A 20,979-nucleotide genomic window follows, 5' to 3' on the forward strand; every position below is an offset into this window, starting at 1 on the left:
TAATCATTAAGATTGTGTTTAATCACAATTTGGATGTCACACCATTAGAAATATTATTGTCCTAAATTAACACCCCCCCACCCCCACCTTTTGTTTGTAGCTTGACTATGATAGGTCTTAAACTGTCCTAAATTGGGGTAAAGGAGCCAGAACTTTATGTAACTACATTGACCAGCCTTTGGATATGGTCTCTTAGAAGTTTATGAACTTGGATGAGATATTCTTATTCAACTGTGACATTACTGCAAGGAGTCAGCTGTCAGCAGCCCTAGAAGCTGGGAGAATGCTGCTTTAGTCCTGATGAAGGCCTCTGGGTGGTCGAGCACAGCCTTGCTAAGCAGAGCCAGAGTGTGGGAGGTGGATGGTAGTTAGGTCCTTAGCTGACCATCTGTCCACACAAGCCGTTGTTGGTCTCTCTTTTGTCCATTCCCACATGGCTCAATGAGGCCCACAAGCCCACTGTTGGTTCTTTCTCATATTTGGAGTACAAAAATCCTCTCATGAGTCTCCTGATGGCCGCTTCTGCCTAAACACCATTGTAGTTTTTTGATTTTTTTTCTGGGACATTTAGATCTCATGGGATATTTCTAGGAAATTGCTTTCTAGGTCTCCACTGCTCATCAAGGAACCTTCTGTTTTCCCCTCCTCTCAACCACAGAGATGGAATGTAGAGGTGTGGAGAGTAGATTTTTTCCTAATCTGGGGAAAATGTGCCATTTATTTATTTATTTATTTATTTATTTATTTATTTATATTTATATTTATTTATTTATTTGAGAGAGTGCGCGAGCAGACAGAGAGCACAAACAGGGAGAAGAGACAGAGGGAGAGGGATAAGTAAGCTCCCTACTGAGCAGAGACAACGACCTGGGGCTTGATCCCAGGACCCTGAGATCATGACCTGAGCTGAAGGCAGCTGCTTAACTAACTGAGCCACCCAGGTACCTTCTTTTCAGTGTTTCTCCTTCATCAAAATACTTTTTTTCTACCAGTTCCATGATTCTTTTAAATTCTCCCTAAGCCTTAAGTTTTTAGAAGTCAAAAGTCAGAAAAAAATCATAGGTTACTATTCCTTTCCATGAAATGTTTTCTTTTCATTCCTCAAAATCAGTGAACCCAGAATCACTTTGCTCCTGCAACTGGACAAGAAGACCTAGAAAAATACTAGGGGGTGGGGGAAGCCCCAGAATTAACATCATAAAAACACTGTAATCACTATGTTTGTAGTATTCAGTGATAATGAAATGAAAAGAAGGGGAATATCAAAAGATAAAAAGGAGAGAAAATCCACAGAACATTATAAACCCCCATCACATTGTATTCAAAGTGTTTACTGTATGGTTTTCCCATTACAACTCAATTCCTTAAAAGTAGGGATTAACTATTTTCATTAATCTGTCTCCAATATCCAGGAGGTACTTAGCATATAACAAAATCCCATGTGTCTTATTCAAATTTCAAATGTCTCCAATGTTAGCTGTTTCTAGCCTGTTTCCCTGGTTCTCTAAATAAAAACTAAATATTTCTCTTCTATACTTCCAGGTATAGTATGTACACCTGTTCTATAGCACTCATGATTTTTCTTTGCAATTGTTCACATCACCTATCTCCTGTATTAGACCAAGAGCCCTTCGAAGTCAGAAGTTATAAACTATTCATCTTTCCATTAGTGATGTTTACTGAATAACTGACTCTTCAATCTGGGAGTGACATTCACAGTTCCAGTAGTATAGATGAATTATTAAGTTCTATGATGTGCACCACATATACCTCAATTTGTAGTGAAACTTAATTTTTTTAAAAGCAGAGAAGTGGGTTGTATATATTGGAAATTTATATATTAAGTTAGTTAAATAGTGAGATGGGTTTACATTACAGCTCCCTGGAACACCTATCTAATCAGAACAATTCATTATCTAAAATTGCCATATAAACAAGATTTTTTTTTAAAAGAAATCACAAATGACATTGAGGTTTTATATCTTTTTAATCCTATCGTGAATTGGATTTTAGTGGGGGTATAAGGTCAAGTTTTACTAGTAAAACATACAACACATTGTCACAAGAGGGCAGCCTTTTAACATGAATTCTTCTTCAACCTGTAGGCATTCCTTGAAATTTTAAGACAGTTACTCAATGTCTTTTACTAAATGATAAAACAATACAAAATATTCAAGCAGATATTTTAATTTATGCATGTTGGTTTTCTTCATTACTTCTAACAAAAATATTTTAAATCTATAAGGAAAACAAGGGCTGAATTGTCTTATGTAGAAAGATGGGTTTACATGTATTATTATACTTTTTAAACATCAAGTCAGTAGTAGGTCAATGGCTGAGTTGAGTGCACCAAAGTTTTGTATGACTAAATGTGTCTAACCAAGCAAAGGCAAGCTGGAGGCATCCAGACTGATATTTTAGCCAAGGCAAATTAACATAATTGGATTGCTTGTTCTAATTTTTAAACTTTTAATGTCTAGAGACACAATGCTATTGGATGTATTGATAAAGAGTTAGTTGCAAAATGTCTTGGTGTATGGCTGAGCTTGGTCTGTAACACAGCGGGATAGAGTCACTTCTACCAAAGTCATGAGATGTTTCCAGGAGTAGCACATGGTGTTATTACTACCTGACCCCACTTTGCCCCACCTTGCTCCAAGTTGGGTTTCTTTTCTTACTGAATTGGAAACTCTCCCAGCCAGTTGTGGCTTCGCAGGCCCTACAGGTGATTTTATTTTTATTTTTATTTTATTTTTTTTTAAATTTTTCTTTATTTATGATAGTCACACAGAGAGAGAGGGAGAGAGGCGGAGACACAGGCAGAGGGAGAAGCAGGCTCCATGCACCGGGAACCCGACGTGGGATTCGATCCTGGGTCTCCAGGATCGCGCCCTGGGCCAAAGGCAGGCGCCAAACCGCTGCGCCACCCAGGGATCCCGCTACAGGTGATTTTAATTGAGGACTTTTAGCAGCAACTAGCAGAGAGTAACAAAGGACGAAATCTCCCATATGGTTTAGAGACTGCATCTAGTTTTTCAGCCTTAACACCTCTCATTCACAGCCTGGCCCTTTACCGGCCCTCCCCTCCCCCTTTCCTGCTCCTAACACACCAATATCCATAGGCTACACTCACCTCCCTGTGTCTAGGGCAGAAGGGATTGAAAGACCTCATTTTTTGAAGTTGTATTCATGCATCACCTCTGATAGTTGTAGAGTATTCCTGTTATAATTATGAGACAGAGGAGTCTTTCTGTGACACCTCCCCCCCACACCCCCCCAATCCTGGACACTGCTGTCAAAAAATAGTGAGGCGCTTAGTCAAGTTAATGCATGTCACACAGTGGGTGGAGTGACAGGGGAGTTTGGTAATGATCTTGTGGACCTGAGATAAGAAATGTGTGTTCTATAGACCTGGCAGATCTAAAGAGGGTTTGTGGTTGTGCTTGGGACAAAGTGGACACAGCACTGATCTTCAGGGACTAATGACGGAGACCGAAAGGGTAAATCTATCTCGGTGGTTAACATTTGGTGCTACTTCCAATCCACTGTGAAATCTTAACAATATAGAAAACCCCTGCCTGGTCCCTAGAATCTAGATGCAATTCTGGGAAGAGGATGGAGAATCTGAATTGATAATTACATTTTGCCACCTAGTTGGCTACATACGTGACGTGTACATGAACCAGTCACTGTCATCCATTTGGTGGCCAGTTACAGCAATTCTTGGCCTTGTACTAGGAGGGAATAACTTTCTTAGTAAAAAGTAATCCTTTCCTTTATACATTTATAAAATGGTGGAAACATCACACACCTGTCAAGGCATATGTAAATATGGAGCACACTATAATCTTTACCCAGAATAGAGATTAATAACATATACACAGCTGATCTTCATGTGAGATGGAATGGAATTTGTTTGAATTAGTGAGATTTAAAAAATTATTTTATCTCCTGATTATAAAAATCATAGTAACTCATTGATTTTCAATCTAAAATACAAATTTTTTTTTAATTTTTTATTTATTTATGATAGTCACAGAGAGAGAGAGAGAGGCAGAGACACAGGCCGAGGGAGAAGCAGGCTCCATGCACCGGGAGCCGATGTGGGATTCGATCCCGGGTCTCCAGGATCGCGCCCTGGGCCAAAGGCAGGCGCCAAAACGCTGCGCCACCCAGGGATCCCTAAAATACAAATTTTTTAATGCATTTTGAATTTCATTAAATTTTTTATATCAAGGGAGAAGCTCATTAAATTCTTTGGAAGAACTAAAGCAAAAGTTTAAAATATAAATTACTAGGGAAATTGGATAGTATATCAGCAAAATATGTAAAGTTGCATTGAAAACATTTTATCTCTACATAATAAGGCAGTGAATCTAATCACTGTAGGCTATTTTGGTCTCAAGCTAGAAAAAAATCCGATTAAAGCTGAAGAGAATTACTAATGATAATATTAAAAAAATATATATGTGTGTATATATATAATGTATTGCATGAACTTGTTTAACTTTTTGGTTTTTAAGTGTTGGAAATATATATATATGTGTATATATGTGTGTATATATATATAATGTATGGCATGAACTTGGTTAACTTTTCACATTATCTCTATAATCAAAGCCTTATGCCCCATTAATCAGTATTTTATGCATTGAATATAATTAGATAAATTTATCAATTTGTGGCTTAAGGATTTTAGATGAGCAAACTCCAAAAGAAATACTTGTAAAATTAAATATTTTTGAAAGGCATTGATAGTACCTTTTTAACACCAGAAGATTATTAACCTAAAAATCAAACCATTTCTATGTGATGTGGTATTTCCTGAATATTAGCAGAAATGGGGCCTAAGTGATAAAAGCAGTTGGGAATTCCAGGGAGTGATGTAGCTACACTGTTGAGACTTGAGATTTCTTTTTGATTCTAGACTGAGTGTACTTCTCTCTGTGTCTCTAAATAAACAGCAAGATTAGGTAATTTTCAGATATATTCCTGGGTCAGGAATATAACTAAAAATATAACTATCAATAAGTATTGGTTAAATAAATGGATATATTTTACTCTAAGTAACTAAGTGGTCATATTTATAGTCAAAACTTGCTTTTACATCAAAAGGAAGTTTAGAGAAATTGAATGAGGTGGATGTGGTTGAGCAAGACACAGGTTTGTAAGTCTGTAGGTCTGACTGTGTGGTGTAATCATCGGGGGCTTTAAGAACAACAAAGTTAGTAGCCTATTATCCATTGAGATACTGATACAGTTCTTATGGATATTTTATGTTTTTCAAGAAAATCTGTGGTTTTTAAGTGTTGGAAAAAGCAAATGATGTAACAATAAACATTCCAGTTAATTTAGAGAATTTAAATAAATTCCATGTTTAGAAAGTATACGATTTAACCAATATTTTTTCCTCTGTATTCTTCATTTTGAAAAAAAAATTTCTTTATCTTCAGATTTATTGATACTTTCTTCTATCACATCTGGTAAGCCTATCTAGTAAATTTTTCATTTTAAATATTATATTCATCAGTGCTAGCATTTCTATTTCCTTTTTTCTTGTAGTTTTTATTCCCCTGTTTAAATGCCCCATATATTCACATTATGACCATCTATTTCTTTAATTCTTAAGTTTACTTATACTAGCTAACATACAATCCTTGCCTTCTTTTTATTTTATTTTATTTTTTTATTTATGATAGTCACACAGAGAGAGAGAGAGAGGCAGAGACACAGGCAGAGGGAGAAGCAGGCTCCATGCACTGGGAGCCCGACGTGGGATTCGATCCCGGGTCTCCAGGATCGCGCCCTGGGCCAAAGGCAGGCGCTAAACCGCTGCGCCACCCAGGGATCCTCAGTCTTTGTCTTCTAATTCCCAAATTAGGCCGCCTCAACGTGTCTTTCCATTGTCTACTTTTTCCCTATGTGTTATGTGTTATATTTTCCTGTATTTTTTTTTTTTTAATGCATAGCTGTTTTTAATTATATACTGGATTTGGGGCTGATATATTGTAGAGACTATGAGTCCTGTTATTTTTCTTTGAGGAGTGACTTTTTCTAGTATTACTCATCTATCTGTACTCAAACACCAAACTTTCAAACCTTTGTGCTGCATGGTGGATGAAATCTATGCTCTATGCTGGTCCCTCAGATATTGCTTTCTGCTGGGATCTATGGAGTATCCTCAATGCATGTGCAACTTAATAGTCACCATAATCTGGATGGAGTTTATATGAATATTTCAGATCTTCACCATCTGTGACATTCTTTTCTATGACTTTCACTTGTATGGGATTCTCTCCCACTCCACTCAATTTCCCAGTTCTTCTGTTTTGTTAGCTTGGAACTCTGTGCTCATACTCCTCACACTGGAATAAAATTGCTGCTCCAGTTGTAGCCATCCAGTTCTTCAAGACTGCAGTGTCATCAGGTATAAAGCTGCAGTAAAGCACACTTAATCAGAGCAGTTATCTTCCTTTGATGGTCAAGTATTCAGTCATTGGATGAATATTCTGATATTTCTGCCTATTTTTCCCCCATAACATCAAATATGTGTGTATTTTTATTTTATTTTTATTTTTAAAGGCTATTTTTATTTTTTTAAATTAAGATTTTATTTATTTATTCATGAGAGACACACACAGAGAAAGAGGCAGAGACACAGGCAGAGGGAGAAGCAGGCTCCATGCAGGGAGCCCGATGTGGGACTCGATCCCAGGTCTCCAGGATCAGGCCTTGGGCCAAACGCGGTGCTAAACTGCTGAGCCACCCAGGCTGCCCATGTGGGAATTTTTAAATGTTTTGATAGAGTTTATAATTTTTCCTCTGCATTTGGGTTAGTCAGATATGAGATGCTAGCACATCATTGTAATGTAAACTTTCTGTCTCTCATCTTTTGAAAAACCTCTCTCTATTTAAGAAATTTCCCAAGCTGTGAATTCCTCTGTAAAATGAAGCAAGGCTCAAATCCTCTATTTCCTTTGTAGGCAGATGTGCACTTGAATCTTAGGCTCAGCTAATCAGACATACTCATGCATTTGAAAGTACGAAAAGTGGTAAGAGGCACTCTTTATAGATATCATTTTAATTGATGCAGGCAAGAATAACAATAACCAATTTTTACCAGATAATTGTGTTCTCAGTGGTTGTTTTCCTGTGGGTAAGTGGTTAACCTCATGGTATAGAAATAGAATTGGTATGGTGGTAAGGCATGATTCTGTTAATATTCTAGTTTGTCTTTTTTTTTTTTTTATGTTGATTCCCCTTTTTACGTCCTGCAACCTCTACCTTGTATAATCTCTCCTATACAATTTTATTTTTAAAGGCTATTTTTATTTTTTAAATTAAGATTTTATTTATTTATGATAGTCACAGAGAGAGAGAGAGAGGCAGAGACACAGGCAGAGGGAGAAGCAGGCTCCATGCAGGGAGCCCGATGTGGGATTCGATCCCGGGTCTCCAGGATCGCGCCCTGGGCCAAAGGCAGGCGCTAAACCGCTGCGCCACCCAGGGATCCCTAAAATACAAATTTTTTAATGCATTTTGAATTTCATTAAATTTTTTATATCAAGGGAGAAGCTCATTAAATTCTTTGGAAGAACTAAAGCAAAAGTTTAAAATATAAATTACTAGGGAAATTGGATAGTATATCAGCAAAATATGTAAAGTTGCATTGAAAACATTTTATCTCTACATAATAAGGCAGTGAATCTAATCACTGTAGGCTATTTTGGTCTCAAGCTAGAAAAAAATCCGATTAAAGCTGAAGAGAATTACTAATGATAATATTAAAAAAATATATATGTGTGTATTTTAATATGACTGTCATAGACATTTCATTAACCTAAGCAGTTTAGGTTTCCTGTAGATAGACCACATGTATCCTCATCTTTAACCTTTCCATAATGTTTCCTAATTACAGGTTTCATTGATTCTTAATAGCAATGGGACAATAGTGGTTTATAAAGTTATGTTCTAATTTTTTTACACTTTTTTTACACTAATGAGTAAAGCAATTTTGCCTTTCATTTCCCCTCTAGAGCTAATTATGCATTCTAGGTTAACAAAAATTCCTGATCATGCTACCATTGGCTTAAACTTTATAATGAAACTCATTATTTCCATTTATTACTAGACTGCATTACAGTGATATGTGGCTAATGAGTTGTCAAAATGTTTTTTGAGAGGTTAAAGGATACTTCAAATAAATGTCAACATTAATTTATCTGAATTTTTAAAAAGTTTTCTTTTTTACCCTCAAAGGATACTAATGAAGTTAGGATATGAGTTCTCTCTGGTTAATAAAATTGCAAAAGTTAAAATGGACCATTTCAACTTTTTCTGAAACAGTGAACATGTTTAATTTTTAAAGGCCATCTTGTGTCTGTTTTATTCAAAGGGGTCAGCTCCTTCATTAAGCTGGTTGTTGAAATTTGAGCAACCTTTCTTCTTTTTAATATAGTTACTGACCAGTCCAAGCCTCCAACTTTGCCAAATATATGAAATTATATAAAGAGTAATTTGACAAAATAAAGCAGATGCCTTTCTGTAACAGCCTTTGGGCTTATATCATAAATCCTGTCAACTGGTTAATAATTGCTTTAGCTTATGAATTGTGAAATAAAAATGAAAGCACTATATAGTTACAATAGCATATAATTTAAATCCTACAAGGCTTTAATTTGGCAGAAAATTCCTCTAAAAGTATATATAAATTAAGAGCATATAGGGCAGCCCGGGTGACTCAGCGGTTTAGCACCGCCTTCAGCCCGGGCCCTGATCCTGGAGACACGGGATCGAGTCTCACGTCAGGCTCCCTGCATGGAGCCTGCTTCTCCCTCTGCCTGTATCTCTGCCTCGCTCTCTCTCTCTGTCTCTCTCTGTCTCCCATGAGTAAATAAATAAAATCTAAAAAAAAAGACAAACTATAAAGAGGGGCGCTTGGATGGCTCAGTCAGTGAGGGTCTGCCTTCGGCTCGGCCGTGATCTGCGGTCCTAGGATAGAGCCCTGCATTGGGCTCCCTGCTCAATGGGGAGCCTGCAGTTCCCCTTACTTGGGTGTGTGCTCTCTCTGTTGGATAAATAAGTAAAATCTTTAAAAAATTAAACATATAAAGAGTTGTCTACAGGTGCATAGACAAAGACATCTGGGAATGTTTGATAGAGATGCTTTTTTTTTTCTTTATGTAGTATCTTTATGTTGGAGGGTTTCCAGAGGTATGTCATGCTGTAGGTCACTGATCATGAGGAACAGGCAAGAGACAAAGGATGGAATAGAGGTGAAAATGAGGAACAAATAGAAAGTGAAGTTGTTTTTATAAGAAAATGGTCATGTGGGAGGTAATTTCAAAATGTGACTTTATCAGGTAGCGTTTTCTAAATGTATCACATGAGCTGATTGATCACCTGTTTATGTAAGTTATGCCATGGAAATAAGCCATGAAGGCTATGTATTATAGTCTTAAAAATGGTTGATAGTGGATGAATTATTTATACTTATGTTAAAAGCAATAATCTTGATTTTTAAGGCCTGTAATGACCTCTTGAACTATCTTCCAATGGATATTCTAGGAGTGTCTCACTGGCAAAAGCTCAGCCCCAAATAGCTACTACCTTCATCAAAGTGTAAGGACATTTACAGTTTCATTTTCAGCACATTTCAGCAAATTGCCTTCCTTACAAATTTATAAGATGAATACCAATCAGGATAAAATATTAAATGGTAAAATAAATTGGTTCCTACAAGAGAAAAGCTACGCCACTACAGTCCTTCTTTCTTAATAATTGATTTGTAGAAATATTTTTATTCATGTCCTTATAAGGGCAGCAACACTCTCAAGAATTTCTTGTGAGACCATAGCCACCAATGTAACTGCAATTTATGACTAATTAGCCCACCTGGAGGGCATTGGTTAAATTTAACTGGAAGTAATTTCCTAATTGGCATATCCTGGAATAAAAGCAAAATCTAATAGCATTTTAAGAGAGGTATAGCTTAAAAATGTTTTTATTAAATTTTATGAAGTATAAAATATAAATTCTGGTCTCCTGTTTTGAAGTTTGATAGTGTTATTGTACAGTGAGTGTGCCAATGGACAACCATTGCTTATTAAGCAAGTTTATGCAAAAGCTTTGGGACAGGTCCAGCTCTAGGTAACGTTGTAAAATATTTGATGCTTGCACTCGGAGTTTCTTTCTCTGTTTCAGACGTAACCCACATATCAACAGGTATATGAGGTGTGGTCAGAGCTTCCCAAAATTGCTGGTGGGAAGTGTGCCATGCATAAGCACACCTCAGTAGCCTGCATCTCCCATGAACCTCTTGGGCAAAAACTATAACTGCAGTTCATTCTGTCTCTATCCTCTCTTATACATAGCAAGACCAAGGAACACAGTTGGCTAAGATGTGTCTAGTTTACAAGATATGTTTATTTATTACAGGAAGTTAATTATTCTTACTGTGAAATTCAGTAAATCATTATTGGTATAACAATAATCAAGAAATAAGCAAAGTCTTAACAACTCCACCTTAGGGTAAACCACAAGTTAGTTCACTGGAACATATAGCAATAGATAAGAGCACTTCAAGGCACAAGACCAGTTTATAAATACAGTTGACCCTCGAACAGCATGGGTTTGAACTGCACAGGTCTATTGATCCACAGATTTTTTTTTTTTTTTACAGTATAGACTGTAAATGTCTTTTCTCTTCTTATGACTTAATAACATTTTCTTTTCTCTGGTGTTCTTTACAATAAGAATATAGTCTATAATACGTATAACTTACAAAATATGTGTTAATTGACTGTTTATGTTACCAGTAAAATTTCCAGTCAACAGTAGGTTATTAGTAGTTAAGCTCTTGGGTGGGGGGGTCAAAAGTTAATAAGCGGGTTTTCAACTGCATGAAGTCGAGATCAATGAATGCCCCTAACCTCTGCATTGTTTAAGAGTCAACTGTATTCAGTGGTATTTCCTATACATTTAGCAGTCCTAGCTGTGGAAGGTACAGCCCAGAAATCATTAAATTTGGGATTGTTGAAGAGGCATGAATAGCAATAGCACATTGGATGTGTTCAGACTCAGGTTAAGCAGGATGTTGGATAGTCCATTTATCCTGCACCAACATTTCATCATTGCCTTTTTATCTATGGATTCTCTCTTTTCAATGTTCTCTACATGGCTGTAGGTATGGCTGGTCTTGGTGCGGGTGTAAAATGGTGTCATATAAACGCAAGACTTAACTGACCAGTATGTATACCACCTCACTGAGTGAGTTCTATTTTTTGTTGTTCAGGAGCCATAGTAACATAACAAAAAGTGGTAGTTGGGAAATTAATGTAAAATGCTTCTGGAACAATAGAGTGAATGATAAAATCAAATGTAACAAGCAGAGATGCAAGAAAACTGTTCAGAACATTCGTGACTTGTGGAAGTATTAAGTGTAATATCTGGAAGTTGTGACCTTGCAACTTTCCTTAAAGTGGTCATTGCTATAAATAAGAACTTTTTTCTGATTGTGATGGAGATATAGTGTCCATTTCGCATGAAGTTCCTATAGTAATATCTCATAATGAAGGAGTTAATAAATAATAGTACTGAAGTGCCCACCGGGATTTCAACAAATGAAAGATGTGTTTGTTAAATTCTGATCACCTGAAGTGGGAATTCCTTCCTTCTCACGTAGCTGTTCTGAAATGCTGCAGCTGCCCAAGAATGTAGAATGTCTGATATATCCTGGTATTCTCTAGTACTGAAAAATGAGGATCACCTGATGTCAAATGAGGCAAATTTTTATGTTACAAAAACAGGTACTTTTGGGGTGCCTAGCTGGCTTAGTTGGTAGAGCATGTGACTTTTGATCTCAGGGTTGTGAGTTCAAGGCCCACACTGGGTGTGGAGCTGACTTAAAAAAAAGATTAAAAAAATATGTACTGTCTTGTTAACCTCTAAATAGAGCAGGCATTAGTTTGTCTTGAATATTTCTGCAGTTATTATGGACTAAACTTGGGTCATTATTTTCTGCCTACTTATCATAGAAGACATATTTAGTTTGGGAAATGTTCTTTTTTAAAATTTGAGTATAGTTGACACACAATATTACATTAGTTTCAGTTGTACAAATTAGTGATTTGACAAGTTTGTACGTTGTTATTTATGTTCACCACAAGTGTAGCTACCGTCTTTCCTGTTTTCTCACTATTATAGTACTATCGTACTGTACTCTAGTATAACTACTATAGTATACATTATACTATACCACTATACTGTGTCTTTTATTCCCATGACTTATTCATTCCATAACTGGATGCCTGTATCTGACTCTCCCCTTCACCCATTTTGCCCAATCCCACACTCTCCTTCCCTTCTGGAAACCATCAATTTCTTCTCTACATTTGTAGGACTGATTCTGCTCTTCATTTTTTTTAGATTTCACTTATGAGTGAAATCATATTTGTTCTGTTAATATGTGATGTGAATTGTAAATGCCATTTGTAAAGGTCTATCTTCCAGTCATTTTAATTGCCTAATTCTGGGTAGTCAGGAAGCACAGTTAGAGGCCTTCATTGATGTCATTATATAGATATAGACAGATAACTATCAATATTTTGTGATTAGTAAGTATTTTGACCTTTCTTCCAGGTTTCTGGGTTGGGGAGCTGGGCTTATGTATTTCTTTCACATGTCCTTCCAAATTATCCTTATGCAGATTTTCCAGTGTTGCATTTGGCAAACACTGATGGAGGTTATTAGAATTGCTATGCTCAGGAAATTCTTCCATTCTTCCACACATACAATAATAACTTTCCTAGTCCAATGTTCTGTTTTTGAAATTGTAAAATTTGAATATCGACTGATTAGTTTACTTACTCCCTTAAAATAGCAAAGTTTGACCTAAGTGAGTTGTGTTTTATGCTAAAGTTGTACAGACTCTGAATCACTGTCCACTTCTCATATGGTATTCTGTTTTTTCTAAGTTTTAGGGTAAGAGTAAAGCCACTTCCAGATATTTTAGTCATTAATCAGAATAATTAAAGCAAACTATCCACTTACTAGAAACATGTACTCCAAACTCAGCATCTAAGACGTGGCAACCTTTGAAAAGGCACCAATTTAATCTTCATAGCATTTACAATTATATTTGCACTCTTATCTTTGGTGTTTATAATATTTAATTAAGTTTTGTATGTACAGGGATAACAGAAAATAGTCTATATACAATGAGGAACAACGTATGCCCTGTTAGTAAACCTACAACTCAGTGGTATTGGCAGAAGTGTCAGGGTATAATAGGGTATAATGATCTCTTTATCTCTTTGGCTATTATTACTTGTTAACATTTTGTGAAAGCTACTAGCAGGCACTGTTTCATCCAAGACTTATGGATCATACTCAACATTGATTTTTTTTCAGTACCCCAATGCACATTTTTCTACATAGCCATCTCTTTCAACTCCTTAGCCTCTCTGTAACCCTTTCTTTACATCTCCACTATTGATACTTGATTTTAGAATCTCATGTTACTGGAAGTTTTGCCTCCTTCCTAACCATCTCCCACACACTTCTGTGATGCTGCTGTAACACCCATGTCTAAACATGTCATGCTTTTATACCAAGTCTCTCTATGTCTTCCTATAAACTATAGGAAGAAGTCCAGAAAGCTTAGCAAGTTATATAGGTCCTGTTGTGATACAACTTAATTTCCTTCATAGCCTTCATTCCTGCTTTTCCTTTCATACCATTTTCTCCAACCTTAGTGAGGCAATGAATCTTTGTTCTCATGGCTTCTCTCATCTCCAAGTTCCTTGACCTGAAGAGATATCCTTTACCTACCATCATAACTATATCATCCTCTAATTTACTTTTATTTATTTCTATTTTTTTTTCATTCTTCTGGGCATAGTGTAGTATAACTACTTTCAAAGTTTTCTCTGATATTCTCAGTCTGAATTAGGCATATGTAGATGAACTTCTGGAGATTTACTCTTCTGCAATTTACTTGTTTGTCAGTGCATTAGGCTAGAAACTAGCTCCCTATAGGCAGGGTTTGGATGTATTTATCCTTATTTCCTTAATGCCTGCCGTGGAGCCTATGATCATATACACATTGTAGGACCATAATTCCCGAAGACATACACATACTGTAGGGACCAATAAAGGCTTGGAATAAGTGAAAATGTGAGAAATTGGAAGAATCTGTGAACTTTGACATCTCTGTGCAGATGAAAAACAAGAGTAGAAGAGGTGATGTGGCTGTCTGAAACACTAGGGAAGTATAGTCAGAAAATAAGAAATTGATCCTAGGTGCTTAGTGGTGAAGAGGTTTGGAGAGAAATACTTGGAGATGTAGCTCAGGGAATGGAAAGGGTGAGAGAGCCCAGTAACCAGATTTTACCAGTACTAGCAATACAGTCAGGGAATTGCACTGGGGCAAGAGCTGTCATAGAATAAATGGAAGACCAAGAGGTTGATAGTCAGTGGATGCCAGACTCAAAAGGTATAGAGATATAGCTAGATTCCACAATTTTCAAAGAAAATATTTTTTGCACCAGGAAGGAGTAAGTTTGGAATGTGATAAAAGATAAATTGGTAATCGTATTGTAATGTGATCTGAGACCCACTAAAAGCAGAGGTGTGATGGCAACCTATATTTTGCTTACTGGCAATAGATTTTTAATATCTTAAATTTCACCCAATAGCTGTGAGGGTCTACTCAGCTGTGGACAGAGGTTGCTGATACCTCTGATTAGATATTATTGGTATTCTTTAAGGCATGGGAAATTGATCTCACATGGCCAAGTGATATGGCTGGAGTGCATTAGCCAGGGAATAATAATATTATAATTGTAATAATTTACATACAGAAGATTTAACATGTGTTACCCTTTAGAAAGCACTTCAAATACATTTTTACTTTATATTGTTTTCCTTTACTGTATTTGTCTTTCTTGTTATTGAACAAGAATACTTGCTGATTTCAGAAAATGTCTTTTCCCAACATTATTCAATCATCTCCTTCCCTTTGTCAAAACTTTTTTTTTTTTTTTTTAAGACTTAGGATCTCCAACAGAATATTTCTAACAAGCCTCATGAGTTTCCAGTCGCTGATTCACCGTTGTGATCTCATCCTTCCCCTTCTCAATTTAACAGAGCTTTCAAATGTGCTTTACAGTCAAATAGAATTGTTTCTATGGTTTTGCATTTCTTCCTGGTGCCTTTATAACCATTTATTCATCTTGACATTGATTTCTATCAGACCATAAGCTATACAAGGTGAAGAAAATGGTACAAGATGACTAATATTTGTCAAAAGCCAGCTACTGTTGTAAGTATAGTGTAATAGCAGCCCATAAGAGAGGGACAAACTGATGCATATGTAAAACTAAGGCACAGAGAGGTAAGGGAAATTTCCCAGAATTGCACAGCTGCCAAAGGGAGGAGCTAAAATTTTAATCAAGAGCCTATGCTTTCAACCATCATTTTGCTCTTCTCTTAATTATACTTTACTATCCTGTGACTTCAAATATCAACAATGTCACTGATTATCCAAGTGTTATTACAACTTACTATCTATAAGACTCAATTTTCTTCTCTGTGGAATTATAAGATCAGTATATATCTCATAAATTTATTATAAGGATTGCATAAAATCACACATGTAAAGGCTTTAGAAGGAATTAGAAGATGGTAAGCTCTTATTTTCTCAATAGTATATCAATGTCATATATAGTTGATGTTAAGTGAGTTTTGGCTCAATAAATGAATAAATGTTAATGGTTAATAGTATTCAATATATTATTAATATAACATTAATAAATGTAGTTATTTCACTATTGACTGATATTCATTCTTAGTGTTTTTGGTCTTTGTCCAGAGACTTTTTAAAATCTTTTCAAGAGTGTATACATTTCTCAAGTTGATGGAAGGATTTTTATAGGCATTTTATGTTATGCTTTCCTTAGCAAATGCTAAATTTCATCATGCAGAAGAATGAGATTTTTGTTTTTGCTGGTATATGGTTTAATATGTCCTTGTATTCCTTGTGTGGTGGTTTTGATTTAATTGGTGTTAAGAGTAAAGTTCACTACTTATTATAGGTTTTCATAATTAAGAATTTGTGTTTTAATATATTCTATACATATACTGTGCTTTTCTTTATTTCCTTAAGTCTTTTACTGTTTCATAATCATGGCATTTGAAATCTCATAAGATGTTATTTGGGGGCTTGCTGGAAATGTCATTTACATAGTAATGGCTCAAGTTTGTAGCATCTTTAAAGCATAAAAGGAGATGGACTTCGTAGAAGAGGAATAAACATTTCTATTTGGGGTATGTATTTGTGATTGGTATGACTCTGCTCCCAGAGGGCAGTCAGCAACACAGGAATATGACTGTGTGTGCAAGGATAAAAATAATAAGTGAAACCAACAAAGAATTCCTTTTGACTTCAACACAGAATTATTATTTTTGTCAGAATCTAAAGTATGTGAATGCTAGACATGTGACCTCTTCATTTAGCTTCACAAGTGGCATAAATTGATAGGATTTTCAAAATATATCTAGGTGAATAATATGAATCCAGAAAAACATTGTTTAAACACACATTTAGAAAGTCCTCTGGTTGAGCAGTATCTATCAAGCAAAGAATCCTTGTTGGGTGCAAGGCTCTCTACTTCTTCCTGTGAAAGTAACTCTGGGTGTATACCTAGAAAGTTAAGTGTATATAAATCACACATGACCTACAAAGGGAGATAGTTTAAAAGAAAGTGCTAAATTTAACCCAAAGGAATGCCCAACCAAAAAAAAACAATAAGCTTTCCATATGTTCTTTTTCTCATGGGTGCTACTCTCAAGATGGCTTAAATACGTTAGAATTCTATAAATAATTATAAAATTCTTCTTTAGTGATATCCAAGCAAGCTAAATGTTCTTGCTCTGTGAACTCAAGCACAAAAACACACGGTTTCCTTTGGATATCACAAAGGCAATGTTTACCAAGTAATCAGTTGATTTCCCCCATTTTGTTGACATGACTATATTCTACTTTAGAAACTGGAACTACTCAGATAAAATCCACTCATGTAAAGTTTCTCAGAATCTCAGAACGTCAGTGTTTTAATCTGTCTATAGTTTGCATAAAAAATCAGGATCTTTGCCTAGTTAGGAAAAGAAAGAAAACATTCCCATTTCCAACTTAATCTAATCAGAAAATTGGAGGGAGCCTTCAATATATTATGTAATTCTAGTAATAATAGAATACAAGTAAAAAATTTCAGCTGACTTCATAGAGAAGCAAGTGGAAATAATTTTAGGAATAAAATTTATAAAAGAAGAGATCTCTAGTATTAAGGATAAGGACCTTAAAAGTGATTTAAAATGTGTAATTGTGAGTTTAAGTTGCAGGGAGATAGCATTAGATTCTTATTGCTATAAAAGTTCGGGTCTCAGATAAATATACTGTATCAAAAAGTCTTCTAGAAATGATAGTGAAAGCAATGTTGGTGATTTTGAGAGAGCCATGGAGAGGGGTTGAGATGTGAGAACCCAGAAGAAAGGTAACTATTCGAGCTTGAAAAAAGAAGCAAATGGTGAATTCCAAATGTCAATTGAAGTTATCAACTAAAGGCTCAACCAATGAGCCACTCAGGCATCCCTATTTATGTATTTCCCAAACAACATAAACGTCTAGATCACAAGGCAACCATCCTTTCCTCGGGAATCCTCCCTGGGAGAAGCTGTAGGCAGAGGCAAAGGGCAATGGTAGCTCCAACAGTAACTCTACTCTGGAAATATCCAGATTGTCTATGTCTAAAGCCTACTTTTTTCTATCAGTCAGGTCTGAATCACTTAGTGACTCATTCTTAAGTGAATCTCTGCTGCCAGCCTTTTATCCTAAGTGTTCTCAAAACACTCATTTAATGGACCTTCCTGAAATCGTCAGGATCGATAAGTTCATTGACATTTTGAGTCTTTGGCTCAGGGCATGATCCCGGTCCTGGGATTGAGTCCTACATCAGGTTCCCTGCAAGGAGCCTGCTTCTCCCTCTGCCTGTGTCTCTGTCTCTCACTGTGTATCTCTCATGAATAAATAAATAAAATCTTAAAAAAAAAAAAGGAAAATACATAAATACTAAAATAAAATAAAACCATACACTACCTTTAGACTGCCATATGCGTAGTTAATTATTAGATCATACGATGTGCCTTTAACAAGGAGCACAGAAAGCCCATACTGCAGACACTGTTAAAGAGATGACTTTCTTCCTTTCTCCTTTGTCTAATGTCCTTCAGAAGATCTGTTATCATCTCAGGAATTCGACTGCCAATTACTTGAAAACAGGGACTATATTTTTTGTCTCAAGGTACTTGTCAAATGTTTTTCACATTATGGGGGCTGTAGCTTTTTAGTTATTCAATTGTTAATTAATAAGACAATGTGTAATGTTATAAATCATAGAAGACACACTTGTTACTTACATGAGACATTCTCAATTTTTCTGGCTAATGAAACTCTCATTTAATACAGGAATTGGACACTGTATGCTTCAATAGGCCCTCCTCAGCCCTAGAATGAATAGTGATAAATCTAAGCCAATGGTTTTCAGCTCTATATGACCTAAAGCCTCTAAATCATAACACATTCTTGAATGGTCACTTCACTATACTGAAATGTTAGTAAAACATAATGTATATTTTTGAGTCCTTAAGAAATAAATATAATGCCACAAGTTATGTAAAGGAGAAATAATTTGAAATCAATTTATAGTAAATACTGTATAATTGTGCCAAAGTATTTACATATTTAAGTACTATGGAAGATAATACATTTTTATGTGTGCACTTGTATCTTATATCATTATATATGCAAAAACTATAATATGATAATGCGTGTGAGTTTTATTGGACAATTCAAATATTGATGCTGCCATTCTCATTGTTGACATGATTGATCTGGACTGGCAAATGCCGTAGATATCTTCTGTTCGTCCCCATCCCAAGTGGTACCGCACAGTTTACCTCACTTTTGTCCAAGTAGAATGACCTATATTGAATATATCAGTAGCCTCCCTTGCCCTTTGGCTTCTGTTTATGTTTAAGAGATTAGAGGGAGGGAGTAGAGAGTGGTCAAGGGATATTTCCCAATCTCCCTCCCTACTTGGTCTATTTGGCCAGCCTGTGCCTCTCATAAGAAATTCAGTGTTCCTTTCTTCTCTTAAGATGGTTTCTTCCCAATGATTTTTCTCTGCTGCTACTAACCCTGTGTGCTACTCACTGTGGTTCCTCCAGTCTCATCCCCCTTACCTTTGTAAGTAGTCTTTCGTAAATAAACCTTTGTTAAATTATCTTTGAGGATATTTTATTTTTTTCTCTCCCTTTCTTTCTCCTTTCTTTCTTTCTTTCTTTCTTTCTTTCTTTCTTTCTTTCTTTCTTTCTTTCTTTCTTTCTTTCTCTTTTTCTTTCTTTTTTACTCGTGAGAATACAGATATCTCTTTGAGATAATGATTTCATTCAGGGTCATATAATTTGAACAGAAACATTTTGCCTGGGCAGCCCGGGTGGCTCAGTGGTTTAGCACTGCCTTCAGCCCAAGGCCGGATCCTGGAGACCCAGGATCGAGTCCCACATTGGGCTCCCTGCATGGAGCCTGCTTCTCCCTCTGCCTGTGTCTCTGCCTCTCTCTCTCCCTCTCTGTGTGTCTGTCATGAATAAATAAATAAAATTAAAAAAAAAACATTTTGCCTTAACTCATAATATCATTTCTTTTTGTGCAAATTTATCCCATGATAATTGCTTTAAAGATCAATTTGAATGTCAGAAAAACATTTTGTACAGCATCGTACTATAACATCCAATATTAGATTATATTAACTATGTAAATACTGTTTAAATCTATGATGTTCTTTAGTATTGAGGATAAAACAAAACACATTTATCTGTAATAATGGACTCTTGTTGGTTTTTAATTTGGGGCAAAATTATATCTTAAACTTCCTTTGAATTTTCAATTTTAGATACTAAGATTATGGGATCTCAAGAGAAAAATGAATCAGTGTCTGATTCTATTCTGGGAATCACGATCTGATCATCCGTCCAACAATGTGTGTTAATTTTCCTTCACATTGCACACATACATAATGCCAGGTTAACTAGTGCTAGAAAAGGGTGCATCTTCAGGAACATCTTCATGAAATGGTCAGTCTCATCACACCTAAGTATTTTCTTTTTAAACCCCTCTTTCTTTTCTGCTATCAATAAATGTCTTCCAAGAGATGAACAAACAGGAAAACCTAGAAAAGAACCTTAGTCTAGTTAAGTAACTAGCTCCTGTCTCTCTTACGAATTTTTGTTTTCAAATAATTCTCACTTCCTCTTCAAGCTTTATTTTTCTTTACCCTTTCCCACACCAGACTTTCCTGTTTGTTTTCTCTACCTTTTAAAAATAGACACCTACAGTAAAGAAAAAAAAAAAAAACTGTGACATTTCCAATGCAGCTACAAATTTTGTAGCTACAGAAGAGAAGTATTATCTGCTTATGAAGAAAAAAAACAATAAAAATATGAACCAAGAAAGCACAGAAGGTAGTAACCACATTTAGTTGTTTATCATGGATTCATCTTTATAATCCATCTGTTTCAACTCCACAGAGCAAATTATGAATAATTAGGAAGTTTCTCCTCATTTTATAGATTTGGGCTGTGAAGCTTGTAAGGCAAGTGCAACACAAATATTATTTACTTTTTCCCCATTTGGATTTTAATTTGGGTAAATGGCTACCGGGTGGATGATGGAGGCTTGTGGGACATACAGATGGCTTCCCCACACTTTTGATGATGTCAGTAGTATTTTCCATTCTCTTTTTATTAAAAAAAAAAAAACCCCTTCATTTAAAAAGAGAGCATTATATCAACAAATCATAAAATTTAAAAGCCACAAAGAAACCTAGGTATTAAAAAAAAAAAAGTTCCTACGTAAAATTAGTT

Source organism: Vulpes lagopus, chromosome 20, assembly GCF_018345385.1.
Source record: "Vulpes lagopus strain Blue_001 chromosome 20, ASM1834538v1, whole genome shotgun sequence".
Classification (NCBI taxonomy): domain Eukaryota; kingdom Metazoa; phylum Chordata; class Mammalia; order Carnivora; family Canidae; genus Vulpes; species Vulpes lagopus.